Genomic DNA, 16,984 nt, shown 5'->3' with positions numbered 1-16,984 from the left:
TCATTTCCTCGGAATTTTCCAATGAAAATTCCGAGGAACATTTTGTCAGAACTTCCGAGGTAAATTCCGAGGACGTTCTCCCTCGGTATATTCCGAGGAGATTTCGGACGAAGTGGTGGTCCTCGGAGTTTCCTCGGAAATTTGTTTTCTCGGAATTCCGTCGGAAAATTCCGAGGGATTTCCGAGGAAAATGGAATTTCCGAGGAGTTATTTCCGAGGACTTGTTTTGTCGGTATGTCGTCGGAATAACGTTATTCCGATGACATACTGACGATTTTTGCCCTCAGTATGTCGCTGTTTTCTTGTAGTGTGCAACTGATAGACCATGGATTTTACCCATTTTTAACCATGGTTTATGAGTGTTTTAAGATATATTATAACTATATAGAGTCTATTTAGAGTAATTACAGGTTCATGTACTATTTGGAAGAAAATGATGTATTTGGAGCTATTTGGAGACTTTCTGAGCTTTGCTGAATGGTCGATTATTTGTCAGAATATCGACCGATAGTTACCAAGTCATATCGATCAATGATGAACTCTTCATATCGATCGACGGCGAAGCCACCCGAGAGTTAATGACAAATTAGAAGAATTAAAGTTTAACAAAAGTTTCAATAATTACATTTTAAGTCCATGGCCGCCTGTTAGGCTATTTATTAGGGTTTTGTATCATTTTAGAGGCAGACTTGCCTAGAGGCCTTTTTAGACCTAGTTTGGAGGAAACAAGAAGCCACCATTGAAAGGGGAGAGCTCAGAATTGGAGAGATAGATCAACACTGCAAAACAGAGAAGATCTTGAACTCCTTTGCTTTTATTCAATTTAATTAAGTATTATTCAGACCATCATAAACATGTGTTCCATGAATAAGTCTGAGTAGTCTTTATTGTTAGATTTAGGTTTCTCAATAGGTTGATAAATGTATTACTAACAATAATAATTGTTAGGGTGTTTGGAAATATAATTCTTTCATCTAGTTATGCTTAAAGCTAAGTTTAGGATGGATCACCCTTTAAACTTAGATCTTAGGATTAATTGGGATCAATAATAATTGTTAGGGTGTTTGGAAATATAATTCTTTCATCTAGTTATGCTTAAAGCTAAGTTTAGGATGGATCACCCTTTAAACTTAGATCTTAGGATTAATTGGGATCAAGCTATCGCTTGACTCAATACCTGAAAATAACTAGTATGATCTAACTGACTAGATACGAACAAGAGTTGGTCTAGTGAGTTAGATAATTTAGTTAAAACCTGTCCGTAAAGCTTTCTGGAAGAAGTATTGATCGACGCAGCGATAGCCCCGTCGATCGATATTTTGAAGGGTGTATTGATCGATATTCACAAAGAATTATTGATCGACACTTTCTCGTGGTTAATATACGAGAGTTGAGATCCGAGATCCAGATTAGATAATCAGATTGATTATATATAAAGTTCGAATTCAAGAATGATTAATATCAATAAACCCCTAAAAACCCAAATTAAGTTTTATTTATTATACCTGAGAATATACCTGAATCTAGCTATTTCTCACAACTGTCAACAACCTCAAAACAAATCAATCGAGCAATATACTTGCTCACCACTCAATTTACTGCTTTATGACCATTTAATCTAGATTTATTTCAAGACCATAATCTATTGTGTAATCCTAGAGTCTCTGTGGATTCGATCCCTAAGTACTACATCCGAACCTCTTATTTGAGAGAGTAATTCACTCTTTAGGGTAATTTGAGTGATATCAAATTTGGCGCCGTTGCCGGGGACTCTTTCTTATTACCATTATATTAAGTTTAGAATTTAATTTAGATTTTGTTACTAAAATTTCCTAAAAGTTTTCTCTCATTTCCTGCTGACACAGGAACTTCAAGATGGAGGACGAGGATTTTTGCCGGGCATCGATCGACAACATTGCGACAACATCGAGCGACGAGTCGACAGAAAAATTGGTCGATACCGCACGTCAAACATCGATCGACGACACCACGCCGGAAGTAGGTAAGTTTTCTCCTACCTATAATACTAATGAGAGAGTAGTCCTAGGAGAACCTAATGGTCAACTAAGCAACGCAAATAACCAAATTACAAATGAACAGGGGACTGCTATCCCTGCTCAAATTAATTTGATCTCAAAGAAAGATAATGAATGAAAATTGCCTATGCAAGACTATCTGGCATGACCTATTCCAATAGGTCCGCCATTAAACTACCAAAAGATGATACCAAGAAATCCGGGGTTAGCCTCGAATACTTATTCATGGTACGTCAAAACCCTTTCTGTGGGACCATCTAAGAACATCCACACGATCACATCGAGTATCTAGAAGATATGATGGATGACGAATACAATCGTTATAAACTCTTTCCATTCTCCTTAGAAGGCGACGCCATAAAATGGGTAAACCAACTACCAACAGGATCTTTGACCTGCTGAGAGGAGATAAGGAGTACATTCATCAATCAATTCTTCGATGAGACGCGTTACTGGGATGTAAGGAAGAAAATCTCCACCTTCCGTCAAGGTCCACGGGAATCATTCAGAAACGCATGGGGGAGATTCAAGAGCTACCAACTTGAATGTCCCATCATGGCTATTCAGAGCCACAACTCATTAATACCTTTTACGGAGGTATTAACTTGCATTACCAGATCACGCTCGACACAGCCATTGAAGGGAGTTTCAGTACCAGGAACCCTGAAGAAGCCAAGCGTCTGATCAAGAATGTAGCTATGGGTAGATCCTACGAAATGATGGACGTAGAGCGAGGAAGGAGAGTTGACTCAATTGATGGGTTACCTCTAGCCAAAATCAAAGAATCTCTCGATTCTTTTCATTCCGTACTTGAGGGACATAACTAATTTGGGATTTACCAAATTGACGATGACACCCTATCTGAATTAGAACATCAAGTAGATTTCATAGATACCCAAACCTTGAAAAATAAGTACCCTATCCCTAGCCCCGATAGCTTTACTCAAAGTTACAATGCTACTGTTGGATCGCGCCGAGGCAGAGCTAAGTTTAGGCTAAACCAAGCGTTCACGGGAAATTGCAAATTGGCCACTGACCTGAACGGAAAAAACTGACATGATGTTCAGTGAGCTAATGAGGAAATTCGACGCCTTAAGTGAACACATTAAGAGACTGGATGGTCAGGTCGCGGAAAACGTAACCGCCATCAAAAGAGAGGCAGGACATCTCCCTGGGCGGACTGACGCGAGCCCGAAATGTCAGGTTAATGCGGTGTTACTAAGAAGCGGAAAACGCCTAATTCCGAGCACAATAGAAATCAACAACGCAGAAAAACATGCCGTTGTTGAGGAAATCGGTGAAAATAGGTCACGCCCGATAATCCTCGATGCTCCCAATACCGATTTAGAAACACCTCGAGAGAAAGAGCTGCCCAACACTGAGGAAGCGGCCATCGGCCTCGAGGAGGAAGAAGAAAGGTTGGAAGAAGATGTGGAAATCGATCGACAAGAAAGGATCAACGTTGATCGACACACTACAGGAAATATCGATCGACAATGTGGAAACAATGTCGATCGACTCAACTCCTGCTGAACCAGCCATGGAAAGAGTGTATAGAACTCTACCACCTTTCCCTCCTAACAAGACGCGCGAGTTAGATAAAGCAATCTGCAAGAAAGCATTCGACAAGATCACGTTGGAGATTCCATTGAGTGATGCCATAAAAGTATCACCTTCACTAAAAAAATATGTAAAAGACATGGTATCCAACAGTTTTCAGCCGCTGAGCGTAGCGTCATGATGGTTTCAGAGGAAGTAAGTGCAATAATCCAAGGTGAAACTCCGATCAAGAGACCCGATCCGGGCAGCTTTGTTGTGGTTTGCAACATACGGAATAAAAGTTTTTCTCGATCCCTTTGTGACCTAGGCTCCAGCGTGAACCTCATGCCGCACTCTGTTGCGATATCCCTAGGATACGACACGTTCAAATCTACCAATATAACTCTGGTTCTGGCTGATAGATCCGTTAGATTACCTGAGGGAGTGCTTGACGACGTGCCGATAAGGATTAATAACTGTCACGTCCCAACGGATTTCATGGTGCTGAAATACCGAAATGAACAAAAGGATACCCTCATTTTAGGTAGACCGTTTCTAGCTACAGCAGGTGCGATAATCGATGTCAAGGAGGGTAGAATAAGTCTAAACATTGGAAACATTCCGATGACCTTCGACATGGATAAGCTGATAAGACGACCCTTAATCAATAAACAGACTTCCTATGTGGATGATATCTGTGAATTGACTGAAGAATCTTTCATAAACATGTGCTCAGATGATCCCCTGGAGAATATAGTCACATCTAGTGAAGAACAAACATTTAGTGTCGACAGTAGAACTGAGGAATACACACGATTAATGGACGCGAGTATGGAAATAGCGAACGTTGATGACTTAGAGGATGACACTTCGGAAATCAACGTTGATCGCTGTCGACCGACAACCATCCTCCTTGGAGAAATGGGATCCCGAAAAAGCACCAAAATTGAGTTAAAACAGCTACCCGCCGGACTCAAATATGCATTTCTCTATAAAAATCCCTACCCCGTAATCGTGAACGCCAACCTGACCAATGGAGAATTAGCCTTGTTATTACATAAACTACGCAAATATAGGAAAGCCCTCGGATACCCTCTCGAGGATATTCCTGGCATTTCTCCAGATCTGTGCATGCACCGGATTCACTTAGAAGACGGTTCAAAATCGTCAGTGGTACACCAAAGGCGACTGAACCCAAACTTGAAAGAAGTTGTTAAAAAGGAAATAATTAAACTTCTAGACGCCGGAGTCATTTTCCCGATTTCGGATAGCAATTGGGTTAGCCCCGTGCATGTCGTACCAAAAAAGGGCGGAATCACTGTAGTGAAGAATGACAAGGACGAACTCATTCCCACACGAACTGTCACTGGAAAACGAATGTGTATCGATTATAGGAAGCTAAACGCTGCCACCAGAAAAGATCACTTTTCCTTACCCTTCATTGATCAAATGTGGGAAAGATTGGCAAATCACCAATACTACTGTTTTCTTGACGGATACTCTGGATTTTTCCAAATCCCTATACATCCTGACGATCAAGAAAAGACCACCTTTACATGCCCTTATGGAACATTCACGTACCGCAGAATGCCATTCGGTCTTTGTAATGCCCCTGCCACCTTCCAACGATGCATGATGTCAATCTTTACTGATATGATAGAAGATTTCATGGACGTCTTTATGGACGATTTCTCAGTATATGGATCCAGTTTCAAAAACTGTCTCGATAACCTATGTAAAGTCTTGGCAAGATGTGAAGAAAAGAACATGGTTCTAAATTGGGAAATATGCCACTTTATGGTTAACGATGGAATCGTCCTAGGACATAAAGTGTCCGCTGATGGTATAGAAGTAGATCGGGCAAAAATTGAAGTAATGACCGGTCTGCCGGCACCCACAAACGTAAAAGACGTGAGAAGTTTACTCGGACATGCCGGATTTTACAGGAGGTTCATACAAGATTTTTTGTAAAATCGCTAGACCTCTCACCTCCCTCCTCTGTAAAGAAGTTAAATTCGACTTCTCACCAGAATGCGTGAAGTCTTTTGAAGAAATAAAGAAAGCCTTGATAACTGCCCCCATCGTACAAGCACCTGACTGGAATCTTCCTTTCGAAATCATGTGCGATGCGAGCGATTTCGCTGTCGGAGCAGTTCTAGGCCAAAGGAAAGACAAAAAGCTACATGCATTTTATTATGCCAGTCGAACACTCGACGAGGCACAAAGGAACTACACAACAACAGAAAAAGAACTGCTTGCTGTAGTTTATGCATTTGAAAAGTTTCGCCAATACCTGGTCGGTTCGCGAGTCATCGTCCATACTGACCACGCTGCAATTAAATATTTAATGCAAAAGAAAGATGCGAAACCACGACTCCTGCGATGAATCCTTCTACTTCAAGAATTCGACATCGAGATTAAAGATAAAAGAGGAGTAGAAAACGGAGTTGCCGATCATCTTTCCCGGATAAGAATAGAAAACGACGTCTCTATCGATGATTTTTTACCAACTGAAAACGTTTACCAAACAGATTCATTCATCGGGAATGTATGTCTCATTTTCGAGGACCAGTCGATCGATGACAACGATGCCATGTCGATCGATTACGGTAGTACCAGGTTGATCGATGATGACGATAGTAGGTCGATCGACAATTCAGATGATCTAACCAAAAAGACAAATCCTAGAACCATCACCTTTGATATAAAAGTTAATGTCGCGTACATCGAGCTATACCCAGACCGTGCTCCCCCCGTAGATGAAAGTCTTCATCGGGAAGTGCACGTGATCGGGCAAGGTTCAAAGTGCAGACCTTGGTACACTGATATAGTAAACTACTTAGCAGCTGACATAGAGCCCGAAGAGTTGCGAGGCTATACAAGGAAGAAGTTTTTAAGAGAAGTTAGGAGATATCACTGGGACGAACCATATCTCTACAAACACTTCTCTGACGGGATGTATAGACGCTGTGTCACCGAAACTGAAATACCCGACATTTTATTCCAATGCCTTGGATCCGATTATGCTGGGCATTTTGCAACTTTTAAAACGGTATCAAAAATCCTTCAAGCAGGATTCTGGTGGCCAACCATGTTTCGCGATGCTCATGCATTCATAGCACAATGCGACAGATGTCAACGGAGAGGAAAAATCAGTAAAAGACATGAAATGGAACAGAAATCTATTCTAGAAGTAGAAGTATTTGACTGTTGGGGAATATATTTCATGGGTCATTTCCCTTCCTCTTACAGGAATAAGTACATCTTAGTCGCTGTTGATTATGTGTCAAAATGGGTCGAAGCACTAGCTTCCCAACGAATAATGCGTTCGTCGTTATTAAGCTTTTCAAAAGCATCATCTTCCCGAGATTTGGAATTCCCCGAGTAGTCATAAGTGACGGTGGATCCCATTTCATTAACAAGATTTTTGAAGGACTACTCCGGAAGAACGGAGTGCACCATAGAGTTGCTACACCATACCACCCGCAGACGAGCGAGCAGGTAGAAGTCTCAAATCGACAAATCAAAGAAATCTTAGAAAAAACTCTTGGAACATCTCGAAAAGATTGGTCTAGAAAATTGGACAACGCACAATGGGCATACAGGACCACGTTCAAAACTCCTTTAGGAACCATCCCTTTTCACCTACTGTATGGGAAATCATGTCACTTACCAATCGAGCTGGAACACAAGGCAGCCTGGGATATTAAATTATTAAACTTTGATATCAAACCGGCTGCCGAAAGGAGACTCATGCAGCTCGTGCAGCTCAACGAACTGGATGAGATTAGATATTTAGCCTACGAGAGTTCGAAGATATACAAAGAAAAAGCGAAAGCATATCACGATAAAAAGATCATTTCCCGGCACTTTGAACCAAACGATCAAGTGTTGCTATATAACTCTCGGCTAACACTGTTCCCCAGAAAACTCCGATCTCGTTGGTCTGGTCTTTTCACTGTTGTGAACATAAATCCTTATGGGGCCATTACGCTTATAAATAATAAAGGAGTCGAATTCACGGTAAATGGCCAACGAGTAAAGCACTATTGGGCTAAACCACCAAATAGCGGGCCTATAAACTTAGTCCCCCTTCCCGATAATTAGAAAATCAAACGTCGAGTGAAGCTAAGGACTTAAAATAAGCGCTGAATGGGAGGCAACCCATTTCAAGTCTTTAGCTAATTAGGATTTAGTAAAAAAAAAAAAAAAAGCTGCTGAAAACATAACATCTGTCGATCGACGAAGACCCTCCGTCGTCTATCGATAGTAAATGAACAGACGCGGGTTCATATTAAGTCGACACTTAAGTCGACATTCACACAAACCCGAAAACCCTAAGAACACACTCCCATCTCATTTCTCTCTCGTTTTCGGCCAATTTCGGCGATTTCTTCGCTCAATCCACTCGATTTTCAACCCTCTATCCGTCTAGATCGCTTAACTCACGCATCATCATGGTATGAACATGAAATTTTCTAAATTTTTGTTCTTGCTAGGGTTGAAATAGAGAATGAGCTAGAATCGGGATTTTCGGGCCCTTATAGATCGATTCATGCTAAAAGAGTTATAGAATAGGGATTACTGATCGATTAACCGATTATGTATGCCATGCACATCCAATTGCATCCATGGGTTTTTGCAGGTTCCCGCGAAGGTGGAATCGACCGATGATACACATGTTTCATCGATCGATTGTCGCACCAAAACATTGATCGACATCCACTAGTTCCGTCGATCGATATTTTTACCAAACCATCAAACCGAACTGAACTCCTAATTTCGTTTATGGTTTTTGGTTGCATATGTATGAATAGGCGGCAGTAGCGCAGCTCCGCCACCACCACCGGTTTACGACCAATACCCTTGGCCACGCAAGCACGAGGACGAGCTTATCCCACTCTTTGACCGCTTCGACGACACACGTAAAGCGGCAAAGAGCGCGACATGTAGAAACCGCGCGATCGTGGACACGTGGGACGACTATGACAGCATATTCTATAATGACTGACTGAAGGTCTCCATTGAGCCGACATGGTTCGTCGATCCAGACGTGATCCGAGCTTTGGGCATCCAATCGGCCCTCGAGGACTTGTTCTTAGAGCTGGGTATGGGGAACTTAGCCACTAACCCACAGGTTCTCTACCCGTAGCTGGTCTGCCAGTTCATGGCCACGGTGAATGTCTACGATGCCAACGAGAGGGCGAAGAGAGCTAACGAGGGTGTCTTGACCTTCTTCATTCGCGGCATCCGCTACAGTGTCCCTCTCTCGACTCTCTGCACTATCTGCGGGTTCGACCCCATCGTCCACGACTTCCCAGGGATTTCGACATTCTGGGAGCACATAGCTACAAGTTACTTCGACTCCGCCAAGACTCTTCAGACAGACATCCGTCACCCGACTATTCGCTACTTCATGAAGGTCCTTGCCCACACTCTGTTGTGCAAAATGGAACCTAAAAAGGTTCGGGTCCACGAGCTCACATTGGTCTATTACGCGGTGAGGAGTTTGGTTCACATGGAAAACATCGAGGAGCCCGCTGACGACGTGTGGCCCAACATTGGAGCCGTCTTTGCTGAGCATCTGGTCAAGCTTAAGATGAAACTGTTTCAGTCACAGGGAAAGAAGAAGGAGACGGTCGGGAGCCTACTTACCCTGATCTTCATACATTGCGGAGTCCCGTTAGACGATGCTGAGATGGATGACCGGATCGTCTACATGGATGCAGCCCATCTCACAAGCACTCAGTGGCTCAAGGAAGACCGTGACTGGTGCTTCAGGGACGAGAACGACAGACACTTGGTGAGGTTGCCATTTCCTACATTCACGGACATCGACCACGGCCTTGCTAAATTTCAGTTCCGCCCTGACCCACGCCTCCTCCGCGTCCCAGCTACCATGACGCGACGTTACACGGTCCAGCGACCTGGAGGACCTCACCCGCATCAGCCCGAGGCCGCACTCCCGCCATTCCCGCCTATGCTAGACATGTCTACATGCCCTGAGGGAGATTTCCAGCGCGTCGTAGTCGATGCTCTCACTGCCATCTGGGCCAGAGTATCGCGATGTCGCTGTTCGAGCAGGAGGAGTGTGTGAGCCAGCTCACCGTTGGCAGCAGGACCATCACACCAGCACAGAGGCACCTCCAGCGACGATACCACTGATGAGGACTAGTCCTCATATCTTTATTCCTATCTACTTATGTTTTCTTTTACCTTCGTACTATTAAGATTTACTTTCGAACATATTATTCTATGTTATGACTAGATTTTATTTATTTTGATGACCTTGCATGTGTTTGGATTGTCTACAGAGTTAACCTAGCTGACTGATACTTATGGGTTAGACACACTGACACGATGCAGCTAGCACATAAATTTTATGTTTCCGCGCTATCGATTGACGACGAGGTCCTTACGTCGATCGACAGTAATGCGCTTATGTCGATCGATCGAGAGTTGTATATATCGATCGACACTCGAGATAGATGGGTACGTACATTCTTTTCTCTTGTCTAAAATTTTAACTTAGCTGTTATTATTTATTTTCTAACCAACCAATCTAAGACTGAACATCACTGGGGACAGTGAAGTTTAAGTCTGGGGAAGGTACTTACTGATATTAGTTTATTCATGAATTTTTAAATCATATTTCAAACAAAAAGTTTTTATTGAGTTAAGAAGGGGATAATGATCTTATTAGATTTTTGCTTGTTATCTAACCACTCATTTAGCACCATTTTAAACTTTCTGATTGCACATAGTACTAAAGATACTAAAGTGGATCAACTTGTCAATTGTCCACACTTGCTGAGATTGTTTGAAGGAACCAAAGCTGACCTTCAGCACTAAACTTGACACAACTGCTTGTCTTGAGACTTAGTATACATGGGATCGAATTCTTCAAACAAGTCTGGAAGGTAGCCTTATGTTGATTTATCACATTTTCTCTCTCTATTTCGAGCCTAGATTTATATGTAGAATTAAAAAAAAAATATAAATAGGTTTTAGTTAGGGGGAATCCGAACAGGACATGGTGGCTACAACCATTAATGTTTGCTTCATAAGGATCCCAACAAAAAGAATTCGAACGGGACTTGGTGGCGGCAATCATCAAGGTTCGATTCATATGAATTCTTGGATATAGGTCAAAAAGAAGTGAAGAGGACTTGGTGGCAACCACCATTAAGGCTTGATTCATGGAAGCATGTCCAATCTTGGTCAATGAGCCTACAATAAGCAGACTTTGACTAAAGAGAGAAATTAGTAGAGAGAAAAGATAGGAAATAACTTTTACCTGCAGATCCAGATACTTGTTTGAGAATCCTTGCATTATGTGATTGATAATCCTAAGATAAAGCCCACACTTTTATTTATGCAAAGAAATGAGGTTGGTAGAGGGAAATGTCAGACAAGATTTGTTTAAGTTGCTGGCTAGATGAATTAGGTTGCTAAGCTAGGATATGGTATAAAGTGCTTTTGTGATTAGGACTTTCTGGATATGGATTGCAATATTGTAGAGGTGATGATTCTATGTTTTAAATCACGTGAGTCCCTGATGTTTTCAAACCTCTCTCTGAGAGACTGCTTTGTTGTGTTTTGCTTGAGGACAAGCAAAAGAGTAAGTCTGGGGGAGTTGTTAGACCATGGATTTTACCCATTTTTAACCATGGTTTATGAGTGTTGTAAGATATATTATTACTATATAGAGTGTATTTAGAGTAATTACAGGTTCATGTACTTTCTGGAAGAAAATGATGTATTTGGAACTATTTGGAGACTTTCTGAGCTTTCCTGAATGGTCGATTATTTGTCAGAATATCGACCGATAGTTCCCTAGTAATATCGATCGATGATGAGCTCTTCATATCGATCGACGGCGAAGCCACCCGAGAGTTAATGACAAATTAGAAGAATTAAAGTTTCACAAAAGTTTCAATAATTACATTTCAAGTCCATGGCCGCCTGTTAGGCTATTTATTAGGGTTTTGTATCATTTTAGAGGCAGACTTGCCTAGAGATCTTTTTAGACCTAGTTTAGAGGAAGCAAGAAGCCACCATTGAAAGGGGAGAGCTCAGAATTGGAGAGATGGATCAACACTGCAAAACAATGAAGATCTTGAACTCCTTTGCTTTTATTCATTTGTTGCTTACTCTATTTACTCAATTTAATTAAGTATTATTCAGACCATCATAACCATGTGTTCCATGAATAAGTCTGAGTAGTCTTTATTGTTAGATTTAGGTTTCTCAATAGGTTGATAAATGTATTACTGACAATAATAATTGTTAGGGTGTTTAGAAATATAATTCTTTCATCTAGTTATGCTTAAAGCTAAGTTTAGGATTGATCACCCTTTAAACTTTGATCTTAGGATTAATTGGGATCAAGCTATCGCTTGACTCAATACCTGAAAATAACTAATATGATCTAACTGACTAGATACGAACGAGAGTTGGTCTAGTGAGTTAGATAATTTAGTTCAAACCTGTTCGTAAAGCTTTCTGGAAGAAGTATCGATCGACACAGCGATAGCCCCGTCGATCGATATTTTGAAAGGTGTATCGATCGATTTTCACAAAGAATTATTGATCGACACTTTCTCGTGGTTAACATACGATAGTTGAGATCCGAGATCCAGATTTGATAATCAGATTGAGTATATCTAAAGTTCGAATTCAAGAATAATTAATATCAATAAACCCCTAAAAACTCAAATTAAGTTTTACTTATTATACCTGAGAATATACCTGAATCTAGCTATTTCTCACAACTGTTAACAACCTCAAAACAAATAAATTGAGCAATATACTTGCTCACCACTCCATTTACTGCTTTAAAACCATTTAATCTTGATTTATTTCAAGACCATAATCTATTGTGTAATCCTAAAGTCTCTGTGGATTCGATTCCTAAGTACTACATCTGAACCTCTTATCTGAGAGAGTAATTCACTCCTTAGGATAATTTGAGTGATATCAGCAACCTGCAAACAAACCAATTGTGCATGACGCTCATAGATCCTCATGTCCACTACCCCCTTATTCCAGTCAAGAAGCCACAGACGTCCTCCAGAAGAATCACTGATCCAGGAATCATTGCAGCAAGCCACTGTGGAGCAGAATACGAGACAGAATACTCGGCGTCGATCGAAACTCACACTGCAACATCGATCAACAGAGCCCACCAGAAATCGACCGACATACCAGGAGAAGAATCGGTCGACAGTAGTCCAGAAGATTGGGAGAACGATTACTACAACCCTACTGTGGCAGCATACACCAGACACAACATGCATACTGAGGAGTATGATGAAGATTATGAGGAGGAACGAGCTGCAGATTACAGAGCAATTCTAGATGAGGAAGACAAACTTCTACATCATTCCTCCAGGAAGAAGAATGCACCATCGATCGACGGAAAAATCTCGACGTCGATGGACACTCAACATTATCATACAAACTGAAAATGATTATCGACCGACATTGCCTACCACGCATCGATCGACACTGCAGTTGATCGTGTCCGAGAAGGAGACCACTAGATTGGGAGTTGGGCAGATGATTACCACCACGCAAGCTATGCAGTAGAAACGGAAATTCATGAGCCCAGAGCAGATGAACTTCATGAAGGTTTACCTAATGAGGAACTTCTCAACATACAAAGACGTGATGAAGCAGATCAACAGTAAGCAGCAGCCAATGGGGAAGGAACACGTTTCAGCCATTCTATCGACGGAGCCAACCACCCATCGATCGATGAAAAATCTTCCATCATCGATCGACATCCGTCCAAAAACAAAACTCACTGTAAGCGAAAACCCTAATTTTGATAACCAGTATCTAACACCAGACAAACTTGGTATTTTCAGGGACCCAGATGGCTACGCAAGAGCAATAGATGGACATGCACTGCAAGTATCCAGAGAGGACATTGCAGACATTCTTCAGATGGCTAATGGAGCAGATAATCTCTTCATGCAACAACGCACCGTTCCAGCACATCAGCAGAGGGTTACAAAAGAGTTCTATGACACAACTGGTGGCATAGACAATCGCTTCACAAAGAAGTGTAGACATCCTACTCGACCGTCGACCGATGTTAACATCCCACCATCGATCGACAGACGCCCAGAATTCGGCAGAAGAGCTTTTGACCTTTTTGGAACCAGAAAATTCTACTAGGAAGAGAAAGATAAGTATGGAGTCTACAGAGATTATCGGGGATGTGCAAGAGATGTGGATGGACACATCATCAATGTGTCCAAGGAGGATATCAGAAAGATAATGGAAAGAGCTTCGAAAGATGAGCACATCTACATATGTCTTCCAGAACATGCTAGCTCATTCACACAGACCAAGCTGGTACCAGAGATCTACACCAAGGATGAGATCAATGAGATGCTTTATAGAGTCTGTGGAGCCCAAGAAAAGAATGAAGGTGATTTCCAGAGGAAGTTTGATGGTGTTTACTATCCACTGAATGATAGCATCAGTTGGTTGACTACATGCATGTAAAAGATGAGACAAGACATATACAAGATTCAGCATGCGGCCGGCAAACATTGATCACTAATCGATCGATAGACACCACTCAGAATCGATCGACAGACAGCACTCAACATCGATCGACGACGGCCCAAAGAACTCACACCCGGTGAAGTCTCAACCAGATTTTCACACCAGAGCAGAGATTGATCAGTTGGTAGAAGAGATCTACAGAACTCTGGAAACTACAGAAGAGAGGCTTGATAGGAGATGTGATGACATTTATTTCCCAATGGATCTTAGCATTAGTGTTTTGACTTCCAAGATAGAAGCTATACAAGGGGAATTAGTGGAGATTCAGAGTTACATCGCACGTCGACCAGAAGCATCGATCGACAGACGCAACAACAAATTGACCGACATTCTTAGACAGACATCGGTCTATGACGCTACAAACCGAGGCCGGCTATTACCAAAGGTACATCAGACATGTCTGACACACATTACCAACGAAAGAAGATCTCAGCTGACACTTACGCCACACTCAGAAGATATGAGTTCAACCTTGAGAGTCTTGAAGATAGATTGCAGAAGATGGAAAATACAACAGCAACAATGAAGGAAAAATGGCGCAGAGGGGATGAAGCAATGCGAGACTTCACTGGAACATGGTTCAACAAGCGCAAAGAAGAGATGGACACTTGTTTTCCAACAAGTTCCAGCTTTCAACACTACTAACCAAATCACCTCCAAAGTCAAGCTAAATGACTATAACAAAGCGCTGAGTGCGAGACAACCCACTATTAGGTAATATTTTTTTTGGTTTTTATTTATCTAGTATTAATATTAGTTTTTTATTTATTGCAGGTCAAAAAAAAAAAGATCCGAGTAAACGATTGATGTGAGTATCGACCGACGTAACACTGCCGACATCGCTCGACACAAGATAACCTGCCGCGGTCGATATCAACACCCTTACATCGGTCGACATCCATTCCGGTCTGGTATATCGTTTTCACTTGTTACATTGAGTCCTTATGATTTAATTATCACCATAACTCCGACTGAATTTACACTGGGGACAGTGTAGTTTAAGTCTGAGGGGATGTTTACTGATAGTAGTTTATTCATAAATCTTATTAAAATGTTTTCAAAAAGTTTTTATTGAGTCAAGAAGGGGATAATGAACTTATTAGATTTTTGCTTGATTATCTAACCACTCTTTTGCACCATTCTAGACTTACTGATTGCAGAGAGTACTAAAGATAATAAAGTGGATCAACCTGTCAACTATTCACACTTGCTGAAATCGTTTGAAGGAACCAAAGCCGATCTCCAACACTAAACTTGACACAAATGCTTATCTTGGGGCTTGGTATACATGGGATCGGATTCTTCAAACAAGTCTGGAAGGTAAAGCCTTGTGTAGATAGATTTATCACCCCATCTCTCTCTATTTTTGAAATATAGATAGATAGAATTAAAAAAAATTAATATTTATTATTATCTATTAGAGATTTATTAGGAAGGAATTCGAACATGACTTGGTGGCTACAACCATTAAGGTTTGCTTCATAAGAATTCTATAGGTAAAGGATGAGAACAGGACTTGGTGGCTACAACCATTTAGGCTTGCTTCACAAATAATCCTAGGATATAGGTCAAAAAGATGTGAACAGGACTTGGTGACAACCACCATTAAGTCTTGATTCATGGAAGCCTGTCTAATCTTGGTCAATGATCTTGCAATATAAGCAGACTTTGACTGAGAGAGAAAATTAGTAGAGAGAGAGGATAGAAACTAATGTTTACCTGCAGGTCCAGATACTTGTTTGAAAATCCTTGCATCATTTGATCGATACTCCCAAGGTAAATGTTGCACTTTTATTTATGCTAAGAAATGAGGTTGGTAGAGGAGAATGTCAGACAGGATTTGCTAAGTTGTTGGCTACGTGAATTTGGTTGCTAAGCTAGGATATGGTATAATGTGCTTTTGTGATTAGGATTTCTTAGATGTGGATTACAATATTGTAGAGGTGATGATTCTAAGTTTTAAATCATATGTGTCTCTGCTGTTTTCAAACCTTTTTCAGAGAGACAGCCTGTTTGTTTTGCTTGAGGACAAGCAAAAGGGTAAGTCTGGAGGAGTTGATGAACCATGGATTTGACCCACTTTTACCCATGGTTTATAAGTGTTCTAACTATTAATTATTATATTATAGAGTCTATTTACAGTATTTATAGGATCAGGAGTGATTTGGAGATAAGTGATGATTTTGGAGCATTTTGGAGATATTTGGAGTAAGCACCCGAGATGACCATCGAGCTCGACCATCGGTTATTATTCATAATTTCCTTCAGGAGATCTATATTAGCCATAACCTCTTTAAGACGAGCTTCACAATCAGCTGCAGCCTTCTTCTTCTCCCACTTCTCATTCAGAGATATTAGCACATCTAAATAGTTGTCAGCTAAAGCCTTCTTAGCATCATAAGTTGTGCGACGAAGATCATCAGCGAATTTAGTAGAAGAAGACACGATCTTCGCCTTCAAAAAATAAACCAGCTCACGGGCCGACTTCCTCTCGTTACTCACAACTCGCAAACGAGCTTCGAGAGAAGCAGTCTGATTCCCTAGCTTTTCGGCAGCAGCCAGCTGAGCAGCGTTAGCACGCTCTCGATCCTGAGCCATCTTCAAACCAAGCTTTAGCTCCCGAAAAACCTTCTTGATCTCGTAAAGCTCGCCGGAGCGCGGGACATCCTGCAAACTGATAGACCATGGATTTGACCCACTTTTACCCATGGTTTATAAGTGTTTTAACTATTAATAATTATATTATAGAGTCTATTTAGAATATTTATAGGATCAGGAGTGATTTAGAGATAAGTTATGATTTTGGAGCATTTTGGAGATATTTGGAG

General features: G+C 41.2%; 1 pseudogene; it reads left to right on the top strand.

Annotated features, from left to right (window-relative positions):
- Positions 1–3,092: 3,092 nt before the first annotated feature.
- Positions 3,093–8,586, top strand: LOC106302810 (annotated as a pseudogene).
- The last annotated feature ends 8,398 nt before the right edge of the window (positions 8,587–16,984 follow it).

The sequence above is a fragment of the Brassica oleracea genome, chromosome C7 (assembly GCF_000695525.1).
Source record: "Brassica oleracea var. oleracea cultivar TO1000 chromosome C7, BOL, whole genome shotgun sequence".
Lineage (NCBI taxonomy): Eukaryota > Viridiplantae > Streptophyta > Magnoliopsida > Brassicales > Brassicaceae > Brassica > Brassica oleracea.
This window is presented reverse-complemented; position numbering and strand designations above follow the sequence as displayed.